This window comes from Equus caballus, chromosome 2 (assembly GCF_041296265.1).
Source record: "Equus caballus isolate H_3958 breed thoroughbred chromosome 2, TB-T2T, whole genome shotgun sequence".
Classification (NCBI taxonomy): Eukaryota; Metazoa; Chordata; class Mammalia; order Perissodactyla; family Equidae; genus Equus; species Equus caballus.
The window spans coordinates 102527592-102553723 of NC_091685.1; positions in this window are offsets into that span (position 1 = coordinate 102527592).

Genomic DNA, 26132 nt, shown 5'->3' on the forward strand with positions numbered 1-26132 from the left:
GCGGTTAACGTTTGTTTTGAGATGCCCTTCATGTTCAAATTGTCCTGCTCTAAAACATTAAAGAAAATATTTGAAAATATAAAACACCTAGAATAATTAATCAACAACTCTTCGAACATCTTGAGATGATTAAATTAAAAAACAGTGAAACAGAATTACGATTAGAAATTGATTTATAAGGTCAATATTTGCATATCTTCCCGTCTAGTATTAGGTTGTCTTTGTTTCCTTATCGGATGAACAAGCTCTCAGTCCCCTCAAATTCCAGGTACCATCGTTGCCTCTTACAAGGAAATGGAATAGTAACTTTAGGAAGCTCATTCACAAAGTAGTGAATCACTTTCATAAGCATCTAACACATAGTAGTTATTTAGTATTTAAAGAAAGAAAGAAAAAGGAAACTACAAAAACCTTGATATGAATATTTTTGGCAGTCAATAATGATTTTATAGCGAAAGTTAGAAGAACATAGAATCAGATTTCCCATCATTTTCATACTTAACCTGGAGGTAAAGATTAAGAAAAAGAATCGTGTGTAGAATCTTATTATTTATGTTACTTCATTTTGGCTCTGCATGTTCTTTTCACAACATGGAGTATGATGGGATAGGACATGTGTCCCTGAAGGGTGTTTCTCTTCTCATAAAGCATAAATTTTGCTTCATGTATCAACGTTGGCACCATCTCTCTACAGAAAATGTTGACACATAGAAGACATGCAGAGAGACATCATAGAAACCAAAGACTTCAGACTCCTAATGATGCCTAAATTTGTAAAGAAAGCAACCATGACTTACTTTTATTTCTAAAGTGAGTGACCAATATTAATCTACCAGTAAAAACGTGTTAAAGTAAAATTTTTGTTTATTCTTTAATACAAAAATATTCATTAAATATTTACTATGGGCTATTCACAAATTTTGAATCTTTGTAGAATAAAATGATAAACTGTACATTAATTTGATATTTACTATATTTATTAAATGCCCAACATAATCTAGATATTATTCTCATCACAGGAAACATAGCAGTTACTAAATTGGACAATTTTTTCTTTCAGAAAGGTTACATTGAAGTAGGAAATACCATAAAATAGAACAGATGTAATACACAGTATGTTAAATGGTGACAGGTACTATCAAAAAAAATAATAATAAAGGGAAAAGGGATAGAGAGGCAGCAAAGGAGTGGTTGTGGAAACTTAAGTAGGGAGGTCAAAGTAACTGAAAGATAGCTAGTGAGTCAGTGACTCGAGCAGATAAGTTTGGGATGGCATTCTAGACAGACAGAAGAGGAAGTGCAAGGATCATAATGTTTCACTGTGCCAGGCATGCTCCTGCTGGAGGAAGAGCTAGAGATTCCCACGAGGAAAATGAGGAAGGTTGTTAGTTCCCAGATAGACTAGAAGCTGGATTGTGTGTGCCCTTATAAGCCACATCGAAAATGGGCTTTTACTTAGAGATGGGGTGCCCTTGGAAGGCATTAAGCAGAATGACATACTCTGATGAATGTTTTTTCAGGATCAATGTGACTGCTTTGCATTGAACAGCCTGAAGGCAAATTCAGAAAAGAAGGAAGACAACTTCTCAGATTTGCAACAATCTCAGTGAAAGAAGATGGCTTGGACCAAGATGCCTAGAGAAGATAAGTCCTCAGATAGAGCTGGCAGTATTTACGGGGGCAGGGAAAAGAAATGAACCGAGGTGAAGCAAAGGACCTAAAAATTGGAGAAATAGAGAAAACATTGACTGAGCTGTGGAAGCCCGTGGGAAGAGGAGATTTTTTGTCTGTTTGTTTTAAGAGAAGGAAATCAGGAGTTTGTTTCTTGACAGATTTCTTAAGCTTATTAGATATTCAAGTGAGTATTTAGCTGAATATATGATTTTTGAAGTCAGCTTAGAGGGTCAGCTAAAAATATGAATTTAAGGATCATCAGCATGCAGACGGCATTTAAATCCAAGACACGGGAAGAGAAGATCAAGAAAGAGAATATATATTGGAAAGATATGTGGCCTGAGATGTGAGGACTTCGTAACACCAATGCTAGAATTGGGGGAGTTCGGGAGAGAACACCCCAGGAGCCTGAGATGCCCCAGTCAATGATGCTTCTGGAAAAACCCTTTAAGTCGAGTGAAGAAGTTTTTCAAAAGAAGAGAAAAGTCACAGTTGTGTCAAATGCTGCTAATGATAGGTCAAATAAGATGAGGTCTGAGATTGGATTTAGCGACAGGGAGGTAATTAGTGAACTTGACATCGGATTTCAGTGGATTAGTGGCAAAAGCCTGACTGAAATATTTTCAAAGGAAAATGAGAGAGGAATTTGAGACAGTGAGTGGGAAAAAAGCCTTCAAACAGTTTAGCTGTAAAGGAAAGGAGAGAGATGCCGTGATAGCTGAAAAGAAAGGAGGGTCAAGAGAGATTTTATTTTTAAGATGGGAGCAATAATGCCATATTGGCATGCTAATGAGAAAGTCTGGGTAGAGAAGGAATATTTGGAACCTGGCATGTTGAATTGAATTCCTTTGTAAGGTCCGCGGAGCCTGGCGGGGCTCCTCTTGCTCTGGGCCGGCCGGGAGGGATTCCGGGGGTCCAAGGGCGCACTGCCCATCAGGTCGCGGGAGGAGCCTGGGAGGGGACGGCGGCCTGGAGGGCCCTGGTGCTTAACATGCCCTCTGCCCAGCAGGAAAAGGTGTCTCTGCCGCTTCTCCTGGATCCCCTTTCTTTTAGCTGCTGCTCCTGTAGGCAGTCCCGTGTCTGCTGACAACGCCCCGCTCAGGCACTCCCCTCGGCCTCTGCTGTGCTGCCCCAGGCCTCTTCCTGAACCTCCTCGGCTCGGCTGGCTCGGCTTCTCAGCTTCTCGAGGGCAGCTGGGAAGTGAGAGAGGCAGGGAGACAAAATGGATAAATCCTCCTCTTGTCCTAGAAGGGAGCATTCGACAGCCCCCAGGGACACTGAGCCGAGCCGCCCACAGGAGTGAAATCACTCACTCCCTCTGTATTTGCTTTTTCATGACCCCGCTCCTTCTCTCCCCGCTTCCTCTCCCCAGCTTCCTGACGTCCCCTCCCACATAAAGCACCTGCGCCCATGCCTGCCTTCTGGCCTTGTTTGGCGAGGCACCCAAATTCTACAATGTCCAAGGATTTCAATTGTAACAATATTTACAATGGCAAAAAGTAAAGCCAGCATTTAAAACCGTGCAGGAATAGTTAAAAATTGTGGTAAACCATTATTAAATATTATGTGGTCATTAAAAGATTGTTTGAAGAAAATATAAAATGTCTGTAAAAGCTAAATCTGGAGGTGTGTATATGGTTGGGTTTTATTATATCATTTCTTTTCTCTTATTAAAAACAGTTTCTTAAGTAATTTATGCCATCTTTATAAACATGAAAATACAATAAATGCTAATTATGAAGATAAATACCATCAGCAAAGCGTAAAATACAGGGAGAAAGTCCGTGTATCCTTTTCCTCGCCTGCAGGCAAATTGCAGAAATAATTGTGTTTTAACTAGCTTAAAAGGTAGAATGAAAAGAATAAATATATTTTAAGAAAATGAAGTGTAGCAACGTGCCAAAATAACACCCTAAAGTAATAGCATCTTCTTAACATTTCTACTCATTTTTATTTATGTAATTGTACACGTAATGGGTAGTGATGAAAATGAAATCTACTATTGAAAGTAAATGCACACATCTAAAAAAGTATACAGTAAGAAGGTCTTCGTTTTCATGCGGCATATATGTGCATAGCCTTTTTAGGTTCTTTAGTGCATTGGACAGACATCCACGTTTATGTAATCACACGGATGTCTTTATACTTTTTTCTCCCTTAGTTCATGACTAATTTAGGGGCCATCTATGGATCTAAATTATTTACGCTGTTTCTTTCCATGTTTACTATCCAGTCCTCATCAATGCCATACATCAAAATTAATGTTTTTATGAGGGTTTTAGTGCATTACTGGAATCATGACATGTTAATGAAAATTAGAGCATTTTACTTTATTATATAGCTGAGCAATCTCCTACCAACATGTTGGGAGAGAAATCTTTATGGTCTATTATGTTAATAACTCAAGGATATAAAATCCCCAAGTGAAAATAATGAACTATAACCCAGAGTAAATAAGTAATAGATCACAGAGAGATATTTACCCGTCTTATGTCAGTCACCAATAAGGTGCTTTTAAAAAGCAATAAGAGGGGCTGACCTGGTGGCATAGTGGTTAAGTTTGCACTCTCCTCTTCGGTGGCCTGGGGTTCACAGATTTGGATTCTGGGCGCAGACCTAGCACTGCCAGTCAAGCCACGCTGTGGTCGCACCCCACATAAAATAGAGGAAGATTGGCACAGATGTTAGCTCAGGGCCAATCTTCCTCAAAACAAACAAACATAAAAAGCAATAAGAATATTCTGAGAGTATGTGTCTTCATAGGATCTTTGTATTTGACTGTATCCTCGAGATTTACTATGTTATATACTTAAAACCACAATGGTTCCTTAGTAAAATTCATAATGATTCCATGAAGATTTGAAATTTCTGTGACATAATATGAACTTTGGATCTGCTTATACTTACTGCATAAAATATGAATATAATGTCCTAATTGGGCAAAACAATGAATAATGTTGAAAGTAAGACTACAAAATGTTATTATAGAACTTTATTAAATAATGAATCATTAACTTTTTGTTATTCTTTTATGCTGCAAATATTTTCTGAATGTCTTATACGTGCCAAGCACTATTCTGGACACTGGATTATAGCAGAGAGCAAAACAGGCCAAAGTTATGGTCCTCAATCTAGTGAGAGGAAGCAATCTAGAATTAGCAACCCATATGACGTCAGATGGAGATCAGTGCTATGTTGGAAAGAAAGGTAAGGAAAGGGGATCGGGTCGGGGTGAGAGTAGAGCTACCATTTTACTAGAGTGGGACAGGAAGACTTCACTGAGAATAACCTTGAGCAAAGCCCTGACAGAGGGGAGAGAGCCAGCAAAGGGGAAGAATGTTTCAAACAAAGATAGTGCCAAAGCCCTGAGGTGAGGTGGGAGATGCTTGGGTGTGTTTGAAGGTTAGCAAAAAGGTTGGTGATTTTGGAGCAGAGTCAGAGAAATGCGGTGACTTTGAAAAAAAGAATGACAGATGGTATAGGATTCTGGAGACCACTGCAAGGAGTGGCCTGCACTGACTCTCAGTTCTTATTTTATCAGAGCCTTTAAAGGCATATGATCATCCTCTGCATTTCCAAAAAGGGGCTTGGAGTCCCTATCCCTTTAGCAGAATACTCTTCATGAAGACTAGGTCTCTCCGTCAAACTGCATGAGCCAAGCACCATGATCGTACAGCTCCATGAACATCTCCAAGGAATGTCGGGATCTATAATTACGTTGTTCTTGATCCAGACCATTGGTCAAAATATGGAAGTTGAGTTTTGTCTCTCCATCCAGAAATTTAAAGCATTGTTAACTTTCATACATTTATACAATTCCAACTCATTTCCATTTATTATAATGAAGAAAGAACTTTTACTTAAACTATTAACTTTGACAATAGCAATATAAAGACTAGCACAAATTATAAATTTTCTAACCCATGTTCGCTCATTGCAGATCCCAGCAGGAGATACACATTCAGCCTGCTATATTAAGAGCCAGGAGGAGGAGGCTGACATTGCTAATGTGGATATATTTCATTTGTTGTTAATAATTACTATTCAATATTTATGTTAATATTTGTAAATTTAATGAAACTTACATAAATAATATCTACTATCCAGCATCTGTTATATGTAATGCATTGTGCAAAGCATTTTACAATTGTTATCCCACTAGAATCACAATAATAAATATATTTTTAAATAAACTTTTTATATTAGAACAGCTTTAGATTTACAGAAAAAATTCCGAAGGTAGTATAAAGAATTCTTATATGCCTATTATTAACTGTCCTATTATTAACATCTTAGATTAATTATGATACATTTGTTACAATTAATGAACTAATAGTGATATATTATATGAATAAACTCCATATTTTATTTATATTTTCATAATTTTTACCTACTGTTCTTTTCTGTTACGGGATCCATCTAAGACATTACATTACACTGAGTTGTCAGGTCTCTTAGGTTTCTTTTAGCTCTGACAGTTGCTCAGGTGTATCTTGTTTTTCGTGACCTTGATAGTTTTGAGGCATATTAGTCAAGTATTTTGTAAATTGTCCCTCAATTGATATTTGTCTGATTTTTTTTCAGTATCAGATTATATTTTTTGTGATCTTCCTCCTAAAAACGATAATCCTATTTTTAATCCTGAGAAAACATCAGACAAATACCAATTGAGGGACAATCTACAACATGTATATATATATTTCATATAGACGTAGTAAGTTTATGAAGAGTTTTAAGCATTGTCATCACTTCAAATCACTCATAATTTGCTTTCATTTCTTTTTCTTTGCCAAGTTTCATCATTCTTCTTTAAGAATCTTTGATATCTAAACTTTAATTTCAAAACTTATTATCATAAGTTACGAAATTTTCAGTTTAGAAGATTCTAATATCTTTAATCTGGATGTTGGAAATCATTTCCTAACTTCCTGTTCGTATGTTCCATACTCACTGATATCAGACCTATATTCCTAAAATACAGCAATGATCATACCAGGCCATCATGGAAAAATATTCACTGCTCTTCCATCGCCAACCAGATAAAATTCTTCTCCTACCCTGGTTTAATGATCTTGATGCGTACAGAAATTTTTGGTATTACCTCCTTGTGTTCTCTTTCCCAATCTTCAAACTTGACCAAATGAACTTTTCACAGGTCTACATACACACCATGTTTTCCCAGTCATGCATCCTTATTCATATAGTTCCAACTATCCAGAATACTCTATCGCCTACAGTCAAATGTCTAAAGCATACTTATCCTTCCTAGACCAAACAAATGTAGTTTTCTTGATAAAACCTCTCCTAATCTTTCCAGCTAGAAGCAATCTCTAGTTCTCTGAACTCCTCTGACATTTGAGTGTTTCCCTTTTAACACACTATTCTCGACCTTTTTCATAAATCTACGATTATTAAAAGCAGGGTACATATCTTAGCTCTTTTAAAATCCTCCACAGCACCTAACATGACATTATCCATATTTAGTTTTATGTTTATCATGGATTCATGTTGCATAAGTCAAGAAGAATAGTTATTTTTAATCTTCTGCCAAATTGACAAAATTTACAAATCTTTTTTCAGTTAAATCAATTAGACAACAATTTATTCAGTATCTCCCCCATACCCAGCTCTCCATATTCAACATACCCTTTAATGGAGCTTTTCTAACTCAGGCTAATTTATAAAACCAGATATTATTTTGGCACTGTCAATTTCTTCCCATTCTTCTCATATTGTATTCTGTATCTACAGTACTTGTTTTTCTCTAAGTACATAATTATATCATTAATTTGCAAATAGTGCTGCACTTACCCTTAGAATCGCTCCTTTTCAATGTTATGGAAAAGAATCTTTTCAAGAAGCCAAAGTTAAAGAATTCTTTAAATCTAGGGAAATAATTACACATAAAAGTGATAGCTTTCTCTATAATCCCATCCACTAAATTAGCCAGTGGCATTTTTAAGCATCAGGAAAGTTTTTAGTTTCCTACTAAGAAATAGCATAAAAACTGATAAATAATTTAGAGCATCAATGGCATGAAGAGGCTACTTGAAAGCTAGAACTAAAATGGAAAAACTAAATATTAAGAAGCTTCTCAAAAATAAAGAAGGCAAGGGGCTGGCCCAGTAGCGTAGCAGTTAAATTCGTGCACTCCACTCTGGCAGTCTGGGATCCACTGGTTCAGATCCTGGGCGCAGAACTATGCACTGTTTATCAACCCACGCTGTGGCAGGCATCCTACAGATATAATAGAGGAAGATGGGCACAGATGTTAGCTCGGGGCCACTCTTCCTCAGCAAAAAGTGGAGGATTGGCAGTGGATCTTAGCTCAGGACTAATGTTCCTCAAAAAAAAAAAAAAAGACAACAGCAGAGATTAATGTTATCATTAGTAGAATTCATATGATTATTTCTGATTCTTTCCAAGATTGGTCAACACTTTCCAATATTTATGTCTCTAAATAGATAAGTATTTTTCTAGAAGTATATTTCTTTGGGATGACTCTTCCTTTGAGGACTATAATCAGTAGTTATCTTCAAGTAGATTTTTGACAAGACAGACTGGTGAATCACATATGTGACAAAATTTGCACTGAACACCCAATGTGTGTCTGGCGTTGTTGTATGCACACTGCTATACTTTCATTCTGTGAACATCCTAATGTAATGGACAGAAGATTAACAAGTTAACAGAGTGTTTAAAATAATATTGTTTTATTTATAATAATAAATTCTTATGAAGCTAAATAAAGTAAGATAATATGTGAGGGTGTGGCTGAGGGTGAAGAGGGTGATATGTTGTATTTGTGTTGTGTGTGTGTGTGTGTGTGTGTGATTAGTGGGTTCAGGAAGTGTTTCTGTAATATGTACCATCTGAGCAGGAAGTGTGAGTGAGATGAAAGTGTTGGCTCTGTGAATGCCTAACATTGATGCATCTTTCTCCTGTGAAGAATTTCCAAATTGAAAAAGTTGTAGTTGTTTAAAGAAAGTAAAAGAATTTGAGGAAGATTAGAATTTGAGATACTTCACCTCTATTTTACATACCCTGTAAAGTTTCTAGCTTAATCCAGAGCTTGCTGTATCTCCCTGAATCAACCTGCATATTGGAGTTCTTATAGAATATTGTTAGTTTTGATATACAGAACTTTCTCTGAGATTCAGTATGCTGATTAATTTTATGTGTCAACTTGAGTGGGCCACAGCATGCCCAGATATCTGGTTAAAAATTATTCCAGTGTGTCTGTGAGGGTGTTTCTGCAAGAGATTAGCGTTTGAATTGGTGAATTGAATAAAGCAGATGGCTCTCTCCAATGTAAATGGGCATCATCCATCCTTTGAGGACTTGAATAGAACAAAAAGACCAAGGAAGGTTCAGTTCACTCATTGCCTGACCGCTTGAGCTGGAACATCAATTTTTTTCTGCCCTTGAACTGGGCCTTATACCATGGGCTATCCTGGTTCTCAGGCCTTCGGACCTAGACTGGAATCTACCCCATTGGCTCATTTAGGTAGACACAGCATCACTGTGATAACAGCTTAATAGGAGAAATGCTAACAACTAGAATATATACATGCAAAAACTTTAGAACTGGCAAAATCTTGTATTTATCCATCCTACCTGGTTTGAATATCACAATAAATGTTTGCCTCTAACCTTTTTTTGCAATCAGGTTCTAAAGAGTCTTCTAAATCCATCTGAGCACTGCTAGTTACACACATCATCATGGCAGCACTGCATTTTATAGTTCATACTTGTGATTTTAGACTCTTAAGAAATCAATCATTCACAGTATCACACTTCTGAGCACTTGCTATATGGCAGGCATTGCTCTAAAAGACTTATCTACAAAAATCTATTAATAACTCCATTTTACAGATGAGGAAATTAAGATACAGAGAAGTTCAATCGCCCAGTTGACATAGCTAATGAGGCAGAAGGACGATCAGAAGACCAGGCGGAGCGCTTCTCGAGGCCGTGCCTCTGATTACCGTGCTGGGCTACCTCTTGGAACTCATTCTGGGACTCAAATCTGTCTCCCCTCCCAGACTGTGAGCTCTGTGGGGTCAGGAACCACGTCTATCTTGGTCACTGCTGTATCTTTTGTACTGGATACAAAATAGGCATTCAATAAATATTTGTTGAAAAAATGAACAAGTGAAGTTGAGCTGAGCTGAAAGGAAAAAAGAAAAGAAAAGAAAAGATGTAGCAACAACCCCTTCTACAAGGGAAAAAAACTCCAAACTTTCCAAGATATTTGGTAATTTCTTTGCCTATTATTTATTGTATCATCTGGCATGCAACTTTTTTTTTTTTTTTTTTTTTTGAGGAAGACTGGCCCTAAGCTAACATCCATGCCCATCTTCCTCTACTTTATATGTGGGACGCCTACCACAGCATGGCTTGCCAAGCAGTGCCATGTCCACACCTGGGATCCGAACCAGTGAAGCCCGGGCCGCCAAAGCAGAACGTGCTTACTTAACCACTGCGCCACCAGGCCGGCCCCTGGTATGCAACTTTAAGTAAATTATAATTGAGTTAAAATTTCATTTTAGGATTATCAAAATATGCTCTTTTAGAAGGCATTTTAATGTTTTTGTTGTCAAAAATTGGGGCTGAACATTTAAATTAAACTTCAAATTTGTTGTGTTCCCAACATAAATAAGTCAGTGAAAATCAGTGGAAGAGATATATACCAGCCCTGCTGACTTGACCCTGGTGCGGACAATGAGAACAGCCTCATGACTTACTCCTGTGGCGTGTATATACTACCCCTCACATTTGGAGTGCACGTACGGTCACAACACTTCATGACTACTGGATGAATTTAATACTTTGTTAGTAAGAAGTCCACTGTAGCCTGTTTGGATTTCTATGTACATTTTCCAACAATCCAGGACCCCTGGGCCATTCTACAGCCCCAATTCAGCTTTCACACACTGAGCACATACTGGAATCAGATTTGTTGTCTTTTGCAATTGCTTCTTAATGCCACATTGTGTTCTGCTGAAAATCAGCCAAACATTGGTAATCTGGTTTCCCTGATTTAAAGAGTTTTTGCTGGTTCCATCTTAGTCAGCCCACATTGTTCTTTAAGGAAGAAAAACCACCATTCTCTCAGTGCTGGGGTCTGGTGTAGGTCTTTAATGTTGCAGCCATGAGAGTCTGCCTTTAGACTCACATGTCTCTATCCATTCTGGCTGCTAACGATTAGGATTAATTCCAACCACTTCGACCTGAGAGACCCATAAGTGCTCTCCCACAATCTTCTCCATTTACAGACACAAGAAGTCAAGCTGCTTGTCCGTTTTAAATCTCAGATTCAGAAGTGTATAATTTTACTCCCTTTCTCGAAGATTCATTCTCTGCAGGGGAAACATTCCATGATTTCTGTGGACCCGAACTTGACCTCCTTCATTCAGAAACTGGGATGAAACTTCTGCCACTTGCTCTTCTAGCGGAGGTCATCCTTAGTGATTCCAAGATGACTTCTAGCTTATGTGTGCATTCTTATTAACTACTCTCATTAAAGAAAAGGAAGTGCAAACACACACAGGTGTCATCTTTGCCAGAACATGCCCTCTGGTAGTTTCCTCACGGTGTTCCTCTGCCAAGTGCCTGGCAAATTTATTTTGGCACCAATTACAAGATATCCTTATTTCAGAAAAATAAAATGTGAGAAATGTGCTACTTAGACTTTGGCAACGTATTATGTAGAGTCACAACTTTCATGTTATGTCCTCCAGCTGAATTTAGAACTGTGGAATTATGCCATGAAAGAAATTGAATGGGGAAAAATAAGAGATAAATTATAATCTTGATTAGCATGTTCAGTTCTTCTCACTCCTTAAGGGAAAGTAACACTGCTTTCCACCCATCTCTTCAAGCCAGGAAACTATGTATCATCAGACTTCTGCTTTCTCGTTTTTCCTGTCTCTCACATCTAATCCATCACCACATCGTGTCAAGTCTGTCTCCTCAATATGATTCACGTTGGTCCATTTCTTTTCTGTTTCCACTGATAGACTTAGCCCATGCCACCAGCATCTCTGGCTTGGATTGCTCTAATAGCCTCCAACTAGTGTCTCTGTCTCCAGTCGTGTTTGCAAATCAAATCCATTTTCCACACTGTAGCCAAAATGTTCTTTTTAAAGTACAAATCTGATCATGCCACATGTGTGGTGAACTATATTATTGGCTCCCCAATGTTCCCAGAATGAAACGCTATACGGCTTACTAGGCTTTTCGTGATGTGGGCCAATTTACCTTCCCAGCTTCAACTCCTAGCACTGTTCTTCCCAAACCCAATAACACCGCAGACTGAGCTTGTCCCCAAGTAATTTCACACGCTGTTGTTCGCTCGGAAAGAAACGTTCTTCTGCCTTTTCTCTCTATCAAGCCCCAACTGCTCCTTTTAACTCTCACCTTGGATGCCATTGCTTCAGGAAAGTCCTCCCTGACTCTCTCAAATTTGTCCCCCTCCACGTCCCTAATGTAACATTTCTCATTCTGTACTTGGATTGCCGTTTTTACTAACTTATTTTTATTTTGAGGCACTCTAGTGTCTCAGATAGAAGGCAGTAGAAAGACTTACATTGTATGGTCCCTCCCTAATTTGTTTTACTTTTTTTATTGAAGTATAATGGACATACAGCATTAGTTGCAGATATGCTACATAATGATTTGATATTTGCACATATATGGCAAAACGATTACCACAATGTCTAGTTAACATCCATCACCACATATAGTTACAGAATTTTTTTTCTTTTGATGAGAACTTTTAAGATCTACTCTCCTAACAATTTTCAAATATGCAATACAGTGTTATTAACTGCAGTCTCTATGCTGTACCTTACAACCCCATCATTTACTTATTTTATAGCTGCAAGTTCACACCTTTTGACTCTCTTCACCCATTTAAAAGTATTTGTTTATTTTATTTTCTTTTAAACACTCTGCATTTCAATGTCATTAGATGGCACATATAATCACCCATTTTCCGGTCTTTAGCCCTGCCTTTCTTCTATACCTGCTCTACACATTTTACAACATCCTGCACTTCTTCTGGAGCTATTTAACTTTTTTGACCTCTATATTAGCATGTTAATTCTTTGATATCTTCTCTTGTTTAGAGTTGTATCTCCTATATTTGCATGATGTTTGAGTGTGGCTTAAAAAATATTTATCCAGTACATAAATTGGATCATTAGTGTGAGTTATACCTAACTTATTCATATCATCTGTAGTTTATTTCCAGATAAATAAGCCTATCTGGAATTGTAAGACTTACATTTGCTGTTTAAATTCTCATCATGGGTTTAAAGGGAATTACATAACCACTAATTTTAGTTACATGATTGTCCACAACAAATATTACAATAGAGAGCCTTTATGTTACTATTGGTGAAAAAATAAAGGGAATTTCAAAAAGAATAAATACGCTTTTTGAGAAGTTTGAGAATATACAGTAAAACCAGCTTTTATTCCCCCCTGAAACTTGCTCACCAACATCTATATCCTTCATACTAAAAAACAAAACAAAAATATTCCTTAAGACTTAAACTATATTTTGTGGACAGCCATGTTTCTGGTTATAAAAATGAATTGTGACAATATTAGATCAAAATAGCTTAAATTAAAAATGATGTTTACATTTCAGAAGAGTATTCTTTATTAAAGGCTGGAATTTCAAATATTTACATGAATTAAGCTAAAGTAGTATTAACAATATTTCTGTATAATGCTTTGAGCAATTCTTACAAAGGCATGTAATTAATAAGTATAACTTTTTAAAATCTAATATCCAGCTTTTTGCCAGCTGTATTGTGTCGAATAGTGTTCTGCAATAATTCCACCTCGTATCTTAGAATTTGACCTTATTTGGAAATAGCATCTTTGAAGATGTAATTTTTTAAGTATTTCAAGATGAAATGATCCTAGACTTAGGGTGGACCCTAAATCTAAAAATCAGTGTCCTCATAGGAAGAGATGAGGACATACAGGGACACAAAAGAAAAAAGGCCATGGGAATGTGGAAGCAGAGATTCATAAAGCTAAGGAATTCCAGGAACCACCAGGAGCTAGAAGAAACAAAGGAAGATTCTGCCCTAGATCCTTTGGAGGGAATGTGGCTGCTGACACCCTGATTTTGTACTTCTGGCTTCCCGAACTATGAGAGAATCAATTTCTGTTGCTTTATACCACCCAGACAATGGGAATTTGTGACAGCAGCCCTAGGAAACCAGTACACTCTCAAGCACATAATCTTCTGAGATAAATCTATGTTTTATCTACATTCACTTTCCTATAATTTTGAACTTTTCTATTGAAAATCATTATATACTCTTAAAGGTTTCAGAGTTTAAATGATTATATTGTTTTCCAATACAGTGATCAACTACGTTTTCAAAACAGTGGGCAGCATTAAATTTTATCTTCACTGAATAAATAGCACCATGAGAAAAATATATACAGATCTTGAACAACCATATATTATTTCCATTCCAAGAAAATTGAAGAAATTTGAGATGCAACTGAAAATTTTGTTCATTCACCTGGAGTGCAAATGAGATTTATTTCTTCAATCACTTTATGTTTTTTATTACAGTCTATTTAAATGTGGCATCTACATAATAATTTCAAGGGTCACAGATTTTTTTTTTTTTGTTATTCCACTAAAGGAAAGTTGCAACAAGGATGTTTTTAAGCATCATTGTAGGGATCATGGTAGAGTTGAAATCCATTGTAATATTAGGTACCTGTTATGGACTGAATGTTTGTGTTCTTCTAAAATTCATGTGTAGAAGCCATAACACACCAACGCGATAGGTTTTGGAATTAGGGCTTTTGGGAAGTAATTCAGCTTAGAAGAAGTCATGAGGGTGATGCCTTCAGGATGGGATTAGTGACTTTACAAGATTGGGAAGAAACACGAGAGCTTTCTCTGCTTGCACAAAAAGAAGTTCATGTGAGAATACAGCATGATCGCAGCCATGTGCAAGTCAGGAAGAGGGCCATCACCTAGAACTGAATCAGCCAACACCTTGATCTTGCACTTACCAGCCTCCATAATATTGAGAAATAAACATCTGTTGTTTAAGCTACCCAGTCCATTTTTTAACAGTAGCTCAAAGAGAGTAAGATAGTACTGTAATAATTTTAATTATCTCAAGGAAAGACATATATCATAAATATCTGTTGTAAGAAATAGCAAAGATGCAACATAGTGTAGTGTTAACTTTCTAGAGAATGGGTTATGGTGGTTGTACTCACACATTAGCATGCATTGGAATCAGCAGGGGACCTGTTAAAACACAGATTGCTGGGCCCACCCCGGAGTTTCTGGTTCAGTAGATTTGGGACAGGGGTCAAAAATTTGCTTGTCTAAAATTCCCAGGTGATGCTGATGCTGTTGGCCTGGTGACTGCTCATTGGTAACCAATGGGTTATAACATGAAGAATCCTAGGTATGAATTCTGTCTCTTTCCTTAATAGCTCTATGATCTGAAGTAAATTTTTAAAATTTCTTTATCTGTAGGAATAAGATTGTTAGAAGAAGTTATCATATAGTATTGTTATGTTAAATGAAATAATACACATAAAACACATTGAACAATGCCTGACACATAACAAGCGTTCAAGAGAATATTGAACATCTCCAGACGTCTGCTTACTTCTCCCAAAGTTGGTCAACACTGAAACTCTGTAGTGCTAATTGCACACCTCATGGTTTTCTCTGGAGTGTGTGTGTGTCTCTGTGTCAGTGTGTGTGTGTGTGTGTGTCTCTGTCTGTCTGTCTATGCAAATTTATCCAGAATAATTTTCACACATTTTCTATTATTATTTTAAATATGATAATCATTATTTACTTTTGGGTTTTTTTTTTTTTTTTTGGTGAGGAAGATTTACCCTGAGCTAACATCTGTTGCCAATCTTCCTCTTTTCTTGCTTAAGGAAGATTAGGCCTGAGCTAATGACAGTACCAATCTTCCTCTATTTTGTATGTGGGATGCCTCCACAGCATGGATGATGAGTGGAGTAGGTCCACACCCTGGATCTGAACCCATGAACCCCAGGCCGCCAGAGTAGAGCACATAGAACTTTAAGCACTTGGCCACTGGGCTGGCCCACCTACTTATGCTGTTTTAATCTGAGATTAATTTAGTCTGGAGCCACCAAAAAATTTCAATAGCATAATAAGTCATCCTTTACACCCTAGATTATCAGAATGATCAGTTTATATTACCCAAATTTTCTTAGTAGATTTAATATAAAAATATAGACCTCTTCTTCTTTTATTTATTTCTATGTCTCCCTAAGTGTCTAGCTCAGTAATCTGGAAACATCAGGTGTTTATTAAATGTCTGCTGAAATTTTTAATTTCGTCGGAATTCTCCTTACTCGTAATACTCAGAGAGAAAAACTTTGTGAACAAATGCAAATACTACATCTGAAGAGTAAAATTTTGCTGTGTTATTGGTTTTGTATTAATTTGGCTATAATTGCATTGTTCTCTCAAACCAGAATCTGGCTAAAGATTATTTTCTTTTCCCCTTTCATGTGCCTAACACACATATCTAGGAGCAGTAAAGTACAACAGATGTCTTTCCTGTTCCAACCTTTAAAAAATCTTTACCAATTATGATACTTTCAAGAACCAATCCATTGGTTCACACTACAAACTGGTGTACAGCAACATCACATAGTGACAGCGTAAGGTTCTATCTTGGTGTGGTGGTAGAGTATTTAATAAGTTATTGGATGGTAGAAATAGTACTGCCATAGGGATGGAACTACCTCTTAAAAATGTATAATCTTCCAAACTCTGAAAAGGAAATAGCAACAAAGTTTTGTGTGTTTACGTGTCAATAGCCAAAGTTCCCACTAGGACTAATATCAACATTATAAATCATACTGCAACATAACATTAACATTTTTAATTGAAAAAAACAAAGTCAAACTTTTTATTTTTGAGGAAGATTAGCCCTGAGCTAACATGTGTTGCCAATCCTCCCCTGTTCAATCACACTTTGCTGAGGAAGACTGGCCCTGAGCTAACATCCGTGCCCATCTTCCTCTACTTTATATGTTGGATGCCTATCACAGCATGGTGTGCCAAGCGGTGTCATGTCTGCACCCGGGATCCATACCAGCAAACCTTTGGATGCCAAAGTGAAATGTGCGAACTTAACCATGGTGCCACGGGGCCAGGCCCCGGAAGTCAGATTTTTAAAAAATAAAGAAAGAAGAATATAATTCTTTTCAGTTTGATACTGTAAACTCAAAAGAAGCCCTGACTAAATTGTATTCAGTGTGGTTCAATAAATGTTTACTTATCACCTTGTTCCATGTTTTGCCACTTCTGCTTCAAAATCCTCTTGCAAATCTATCTTTTTAAAAAATTTTCCATTTTTACCTAGTTAGATATTTTCTTTATTTTTTCTAAATAATTAAATCACTTATATCCCTTCACTTATTCAACAAGTGTTTATTTATAACAACTTGATAAAGCACTAAAAGGATTTTGCTTTATTGAACAACAGGCTGCCGAAAGTATTTAAGGATATATGTTCATTACTTAAACATCCCATTAGTGGTGAAATAAGTAATTATTCCTGCAACATATTTTGTAAATCACCCTGTAAAAGGAAAAAAAATAGATATTGTTGATAGAGTTGCAGTCATTTTTTCTTTCAATAATGAATTGAGCTAGAATGGGTTGGGAGAAATTATTTTGCTCACTATCAATTTCCCTTAATCCTATGGGCTTTCAGTATGAAATATGGGTAAAATAGATTGTAGGAACTTAAAAATTAATATTTGGTTATGAAGAAACAACATAAGATTTTAGAAAAGCTATTATTTGCTTCATTTTGGTAAATATGATATCATAATTATCATTATTTAGAAAGCAAAATTGAGCAGATTATGATAAAGAAAATCACTTATTTGTGTATCTTACTTAGTTAAACTAACTTTCAAAGTGAATAGTTCTAAGGTTGTCTACATATTTCAAGAAACACAGCAGATCACTATAAGACAAGCTTGTAATTCTACAAGGATTTATATATTGTGAAACAAATTTTGTTGACCAAGTCGTAAGACCAAGTTAAAGGACTTTCCCTACAAATTTGACATTTTGACTGTGTGCTGTCCAATACAGGAGCCAATGGCTATATATGGCTTTTAAATTCAAATGTAAATTAATTTAATTAAATTAATCAAAGATTTGATTCCTCAGTCACACTAGCCACATATCAAATGCTCAGTAGTCACACGTGACTAATGGTTACAGAACAGAACAGAGAAGATATAAAGCATTTCCCATTATTGCAGAAATTTTTGGGTAGTACTGTAATATTTTGGGTAGTACTAAACTATTTTGCCCTATATTTCTATAGTTTGTTTTAATAGTATTCAATATCAGAGTGTTTACTGCTTATATTTTAATTTATTAATTGAAAATTTTATATTCCATAAACCCTATCTTGTTTATGTAGATCTCTCTTCTTGCAAAATACTTCAAGGAAGATTTCATATATTTAATAAAAAATAAATGCCTATGAAGCATGTATATTTGATCAAATTGGTATGGCTTAAAGAGTGTGGTGGCTGATTTGGAAATATTTGTGAAATCAACCAATAACAGGCAAAAGAAATTTAAGCCAAGTGAAGCCACTAGATAATTTATGTTCAGTTGTAGACCAGGAAATATTTATAAGGGTCAGAAGAAAACGCTTTTTCCCTACAGGCACTCCTCTCATGACATCTCCGTGATTCATAGTAACCTGCTGTCTCTTTACAGAAAGGTTGGCTCTTTGATCAGCTAGGTAGTTAGGGGCTATGAATTTGGTTAATTCCTCACTCTATTCTTTCCAGATATTAATAAAATAATAATAACCAATATCATTTAAAAGTTTGCTATGGTACCAGGAAGTGATAAACTTAGCAGAAACTGATTAGCTCACAATCTTTAGGACGGCTCTATAAGATAGGAACATTTTCTTTGCTCTACATTTGAGTAAGTTGATGCTCAGTGTAGTGAAGCCATTGTTTGAAGGCTGCACAGCCTCTACAAACCACAATATGAAATTGGGTATTCAGCCCGTAACTGCTGTGTGTTCTGCCTCTTGTTGGGCTAAACTGGCCTTATTTGTACATCACGAACTGACCCTCTAATGGCAAGTTTATCTACAGATGTGGTATGTGGATTAAAACATTGTTGAAAGTCACAAAGTAAAAAAACCTTCTCAAAAAAGGAAATGAGAAAAGAGAGAGAAATAAGTAGCACGGAAAGAATAGAAACACAGAAAGATAAGAAAAAAGGGAAGGAAGAAGGCAATAAAGAATGGATAGGAAACAATAGAATAACAAAAAGCTGAGAAATACAAAATGACAGAGTGTAGCTAACGATGAGAAAAGAAAGCAAAACTTGGATTTCTGCTCATTCTTTTACAGTCTAGTCGGTACTTTGTATAGAAGGCCACTTCTCCGTCAAATACTGTAGGCATCTACTAGTTTCTAGACCCTCTCCTACATGATTGGGATACAAAAGTGAAATAAATAGACTAACAGAATTTCATTTCCATTCTAATGGAAGAAAAAAGCTATTAAAACATACTGGATGTGTACTCTTCCAGGTATGGAAAGCCGTTCTGATAAGGTGACATTGGGGTAAAGGTTTGAAAATTTGAGGGAGCAAACTATGATGATACAGGAGAAGAACATTCTGGGCATCCTGTCAGAGCTGGCTCTGACAGTGCAATCTCCCTGAGATGTGCCCATTTGAATTCCACTAAGCTTGTCCTGAACTACAGGACTCTAATCTTCTTCCTTCTCTCTCTCTACTTAGAACCTTAAAGAGAGGAGAAGAAATCAAAGAATTCATACTCTGCTTGTTCAATGAGCTGTCACTTTTATTACATCCTCGTGTGTGTTTTTTAAATAATTTCAATAGTTTAAAAGAAATTCTATTTTATTTCAATTTTCCATCCAAGTGGAAAACTTATTTCCAACTTATATTGGCTCCCATTATCACACTGATAGTAGCCTTTCTTGTCTTTCATTTTTCCACTTCATCTTTTCAAATCGTCACTTTCATTTTGTCATTGCTTAATGAAAACCTATCACATAATCTTCGTTGTTTTATGAAATCCCAACATTTCAATCCAGCAAAGCACAACGAACCGAGTGTAAAAGAAAAACATTTTAAGATGGCTGCATTATGGGTTGAATTGTATTCCCCCAAAATTCGTATATTGAAGTGCTAACACCCAGTACTTCAGAATGTAACCATGTTTGGAAATAAAGTCATTACAGATATTACTGGTCAAAATGAGATCATTAGCATAGGCCCTAATCTGATATGACTGGTGTCCTTATAAAAACGGGATATTTGGACATAGAGATATGCATACAGGGAGAAGACCATGTGAAGATGAAGACAGAAGCTGGGGTGATGCTTCTGTGAGTTAAGGGACACCAAAGATTGCCAGGAAACCACCAGATGCTGGTGGAGAGTCAGAGAACTGATTATATCTCACAACTCTCAGAAGGAGGCAACTCTGCAAACACCTTGATCTTGGATTTCTAGGCTCCAGACTATGGGATAATAAATTTATGTTGCCTAAGCTACTAATTTATGATACTTTGTTGCAGCAAGCTAAAACAAGTGAAGGGAATCAAAATATGCCACTCTGTATGTCACTTATTTTGAGCTGAAGGCAATTGAGAAATAGCAAATGGGCTCTTTGTCCTTACCCTTTCTGCCTAAATTTCTGTTTGTAAGGATGTCTCCCTTTCCTATACCAGGAAGAGAATGACCCTTAAAGGAGATGACTCTTCTCCCTGGAGATTGCACTGACTTATGTGTATAAACGTTAATAAAATAACCCTTCTATTCCATTAGCTTCCCCTATATATTTGCCTTCCCACAATTTACTGCTCCCAGAAGCCCTCACTCCTTTTGCTTTGTCAAGTCACTTCTCCACATTTTACTGCCCTTTGTTAAAACGGCATATAAGCCTCCAGGCCTAACTGTTTTTTGGGGTTTTCATTTCTTTTCTCTGAAGTCCTTGTGTGCGGGTAAAATAAACCTTTTCTCCTATTAATTTGTCTTTTGTCGGTTTAATTCACACTCCTCAGTTGCTAAAACTTAGAGGGTAGAGGAAAAGTTTTCACTCTACACAGGCTATAACAAATTTAAATATAACCTGAGTTATTCCATTAGAGCCATTTTGTTCCTCGCCTCAGCTAAAGAAGTTTGGGTGTCACTGAATGAGTAAACACAAATTTATATTATTATTTTCTTCCATGAGATCATATTCCTCACAGTGGATCTTAGCCTGAGATTTTGTTTCATTTCATAATATTGTGCATAGTGAAAACAAATCAGAATAGTCATGTCAGAAGAAAATTAGTCAATGTGAAGTTTGACAAACCAACGGGTACAAACTAATTTGTCTGGTATAACTAAAATAATCATCAATGTCATTGCAAATCTTTTACTTACAAGAATATCATTAGGACTGTACAATTATTATAAATAATTTGCAAATGAGGAAAATGAAGCCAGTGCAGATTAATTATTTGCAGTCTTAGGGCTTTGAGCAGCAGACACCAGATGGTACTGTGGTCAGCTTGCAAACGTGAGGTTTTAATTCTTTATAAGAAGAAGAGAAGATTGAGGTCAGTGTCAGAAAGTCATCGTTGCCTTTTAAAATATTGGTAAATTGAGGTCTGCCGACCTGTGGAAAATTTAAAAAAGGAGTAGAAAATGCTAAATATAATAGAAACTGATGTTTTGGAAATTTCCTATGAACTAGGCATTGTGCAAATATGCATATAACACCTCTTTGGACTTTACAACCAGTAGTAGGCATCTCTTTAGTCTGTCCCTCTCTTCTATTTGTGTATCTTTGCATCAAAACCACCATCTCTTAATTACTATAGTATTATAAGTTTTGATAACTAATAGAAGAATTTTCTCAATCTTGTGATTCTTCAAGTGCATCTTGGCTATTTTCGTTCCTTTGAGTGTCCGTATACATTTTTCAATCAGTCAGATTAAATTAAAACTATTCATCAATTTGGAGAGATATGGCATCTTAACAATATTAAAATTTTGGTTCATGAATATTTTGTATTTCTCCACTTATTTAAGCATCTTTTAATTTCTCTCAAACATAGTGATAATATTTATAGTCATTAGATCTAGTTTTGTTTTTCTTTAGACACTTTATATGTTGATACTGTTCATATTATACAGAAAATGCAACTTTATTTTGATTGCTGGTTTGTATAAGTGACGGCTGAATTGACTCGTTAAATAATTTATTTGAAAATTGTTTTGCATCATTTTTGTATATAATTATATGTCTTCAAAAAACAACAGTTTTATTTCTTCCTTTACAATTCTTACACATATCTTAAATCTTTTTTATTATACTCCTTAGGAAGAATGTAATAAAAAAGTTTTTAGCTTTTCGTCATTGTTTCATATTTCCTGTAGTTTATTTATAGCTACTCATATCAGATTTTATATAGACTTTGCAATTGTTAGTTTGTTCAAGCTATTCATTTAAATTTTTTATCTTTGGAATTTTATCAAGAGTTTGCTTGTTTTTAAATGATCATACACTTTTTGTCCATTAATATGTTGGATTACATGGTTTAATTGAAGGGTTAAATCAACTTTACATTCCTGGAGTAATTCAATTTAGTTGTAAGAATTTTTCTTTTTCTCTTTTTCTTTTGATACATGGCTGGATTTTTTGCTAATATTTTGTTAAGGATTTTTTAAAATATGTTTATGAATAAGATGTATCTACATTTTCCTTTAATTTTCTTGACCATTTGGTATGAAGGCTATTGTAGTCTCATAAAATAAGTTGAAAGTGTTTCTATACTGTAGTGAAGTTTGTGAAAATTGGTATTATTTCTTTAAATTTACCAGTGATAAACTTTGTCCTGAAGTGTTTGCTTGTCTATTTTTAATGAGAAGGTTTTTAAAGATTCTGTTTTTGAAAAGCTATAGGGTTAGTGTACTGTTCTTTTTCATTCTGGCTTAATTTTGGTAAGTTGCATTTTCCAGGAGATTTTCCATTTCATCTAAAATTTCAAATTTATTGAAATATGACTATTTATGATATCACTTTATGAGTTCAAAATAATTTCTTGTCAAATATAACCCAAATAGAAAAAATGAATAAGAAATGTGTAGTGCACATATTATTAACAGGCAAATGATAATTTACAACATTTTTCAACACCTCTGGTCATAGAACAAGGATATTACTATGAACTTGTTATATTATGTACAAAGGAGTACAGAGTCAATCTGAGAAAAGCATTGTAGAAACATACAATGATGGGAGTGATCATGATAGGTGGATCTTTATGTGGAGGAGATTATGGAGACCTCATTAACTTATACGAGAAAATCTTTTTGAGATTACTGGAAAGAAAATTTGGCTGTGTAAATTGGAGAGAGAGTTCAGAAAGCATTGAAGGTCTAGGAATTTCTTGAAGTTACTGTTTGATTTTCAAATATATAGGATATGTAACATTTCTAATCTTTTGCTGTTCCAACAAAGATTAGCTCTTGTAAAGACAGCCCTTTCTATCTTTCATTTGTTGTGATTCTCTTTTATGACATGATCTCTAGTTGGAAAAGGACTGAAAAATGAACGGAATAACATGTTATTCATGGGTACCAGTATCTCTATTCTGGGTAAAAGCAAAGAACTTATTTTGGCTAATCAGATTCACACTATTTAAGTTAAATACATCATTACTACACAATGACATTAGCTCAACTAAACAGATGCGTACTACCTGTCACAGACATATTTTGGCCACTAACCCCTCTGGGCCTGGAAAGCCGGCTGGTCAGTGTTTTTGTAGTCTTTCCTAGTGGTTCCGAAGTTAGTGTGTGAGAACAGACAGGCACAGGTGCAGATCTTGTTTACGCCATTTACTATCAGTGGTACCCTCAGATATATCATCTGCTTCAGTTTCTCTATAAGTAAAATTCAGATAATAATATTATGTCACAGCTTTGTGGTGATATGAACAACAGCATCTACTGTTTATTGATCACTTACTATGTATGCAAACCTCCATTGTTATTTACATACGTTAGCCCTCATGAAATACATAATGACTCAGACTGTTACTCTAGAAAGGAATGAAGAAACTAGATTTATGATATAACTGGTTTATTCTGTGTTTTTCTGTTTCTCATTAGTCTACTTAATGGGCAGAAAGAAATCACAGGCAAGAGAAGGTGTTCCGGCCTGCTGAAGGTAGTAGACAAATGCAGAGAATGTAAATAGGGCAAATTACTTTTAACTCATTAGGTAGAGGAAAAGTAGCTGAAATTCGAGATGCTAATGAGTAATTTTAAGGGTGTAGAAATCCCTCAGGAATTGGGTTTTTATGCCAAAATATTATCATTATCTCAATTTAAAAAATTCTAGAGTCTCGGTGGTGTTTTATTTAATTTATCATATCTTATCAAACACACTTGCCATCTGTCCACCAAATTGATGCCTAATGCATCATTTGCAAGAATAGACATAAGGGGAAATAGATTATACCTAGTCTTCCAAAGTTTAAATAGTGCACAATAATATATACAGTGTGCCTCTTAATTTCACTTAATATAGGCTTATTGATGATCAGTGTTGTAGTTGAACATCTTAAAGAAAAGTAGGCAACTGTCATAAAATGTAGGCTTTATAATTTTACATATATATATATATATATATATACACACACACATATACCTACCTTGTTTTTAACCTGGAAAGAAAGTGTTTTGCTTCTAGCAAATTTCTGTTTCTTCACATTACCAACAATCAACAAGCCACAGGTGTTAATGAAAGTGGCTTCATCATTCAGGAGCAAACAACATCTTAATGAGTTATTCCAGATTTAAACATTGTGAATGTGCAGAAAGAGTTTAGTGAACAGTTAGGTCTATATATATATGCTGCAGTCACAAGGTCAGAACTGAACCTGCAAACAGACAGGTCATTGAACTGTGCCGCAACATTTTCAAAGCCTTCATTGGCTTTTCTTTTCCCCAGCGAAAAGGATATAAATGCTCCTATAAGGCACAAGTCAAGGATGGAGTACCTAGAAAATTACTTTTTTTGAAGTCCTATGAAAAGAAAAAGAGCATTTCAAAGCTGAATATTCATAATACTTATTTAATGTCAGAAGATAAAGAGTGAATGTAAAAAAATCAAATTTTAAGCTAATTCAGAGGAATTACTTGGCAGTGTTTAACTTTACTTGACTCTTGTGCTCCTGTAAAACAGCAATAAAGAAACTGTCCCACTCTGCTATGTTGCAGGAAGCTACTTATTGAAAAGAAACATCCTTCCCTATTTGAATTAGATAAGACTCAGGATGTTCCTTATGACAAGGTCAGACACAGATTCTCCAAATTCTTGTTTTTTGCCTCATAAAGGATTAGCTCAAACTTTTGACCCCGCTTATCAATGGGAACAGAGTTCTTGTTAAACTTTGGTTAAGCTTCTCTGCTTCCTCTGGTCCCCTGAACTTTGACCTGCCCTCAACCTGAGCCAGTATACAACCTCTCCTAAACAGCTTCTCCAAGAATTGACTGGCCTCAGGGTAAACGTTCTCCATCTACTGTCCTATCTCTGTCACCTCCACCCACTTATTCTCTTCATAGGGCTTTTCCACACCCTGCTCTTTCCTGTTCTTTCTCTTTACTTTGTTTTTCATTCTTTTCTTGTTTATTCTTCCCTATAAAAGAAAAGCTGCTTTCTGCCTAACTTTTGACACACTTGGGCCTCTCACAGTCAGGTCGATGTATTCTCCTATTGAAATAGTCTTCCTCCTCCCTCTAATTTTCCTCCTGTTACAACAATCTTTGCACGTAAAGTCTCTCCTTACCTAAATCCTGATTCGTTTTTTATTTGACGTTGCTCAGAATCAACCTGACCTATAAAAAAACCTTAAGTTATTCTTGATTTTGAAATGAATGAATGAATGGATGAAGAAATAGATGATAGATGGATGGATGGATAGAAAGATAGCTAGCTAGATAGATAGGAAGGAGATAGGTAGATAGGATTATGGAAGTTTGTCATCTCTACTCTAACATTTATTGTCCAAATCAAAACTAAAAGCAAGCATGAATCACTGTAAGTACTAGCACTCTCCATCGCTTCTTGCTTTACCTGTATCTTCTCTCTCACCTCCTCACTCAGCATTAACACCTTTGAACATAGAGTGTAAAACATTCATAAAAATGGAAAAATGAACTATTTAAAATGCTTATTTCATTTTGCTTCTGCTATAGCTATCTTTATTTCTCATTTCTGGAAGCAAACAACTTTTCACAAAAGTCAGTATGTTAGATAATTACTTGATAAATGTAGCAGTTATTAAAGAGAATTAACTACCATTTCTTCAATATAAAA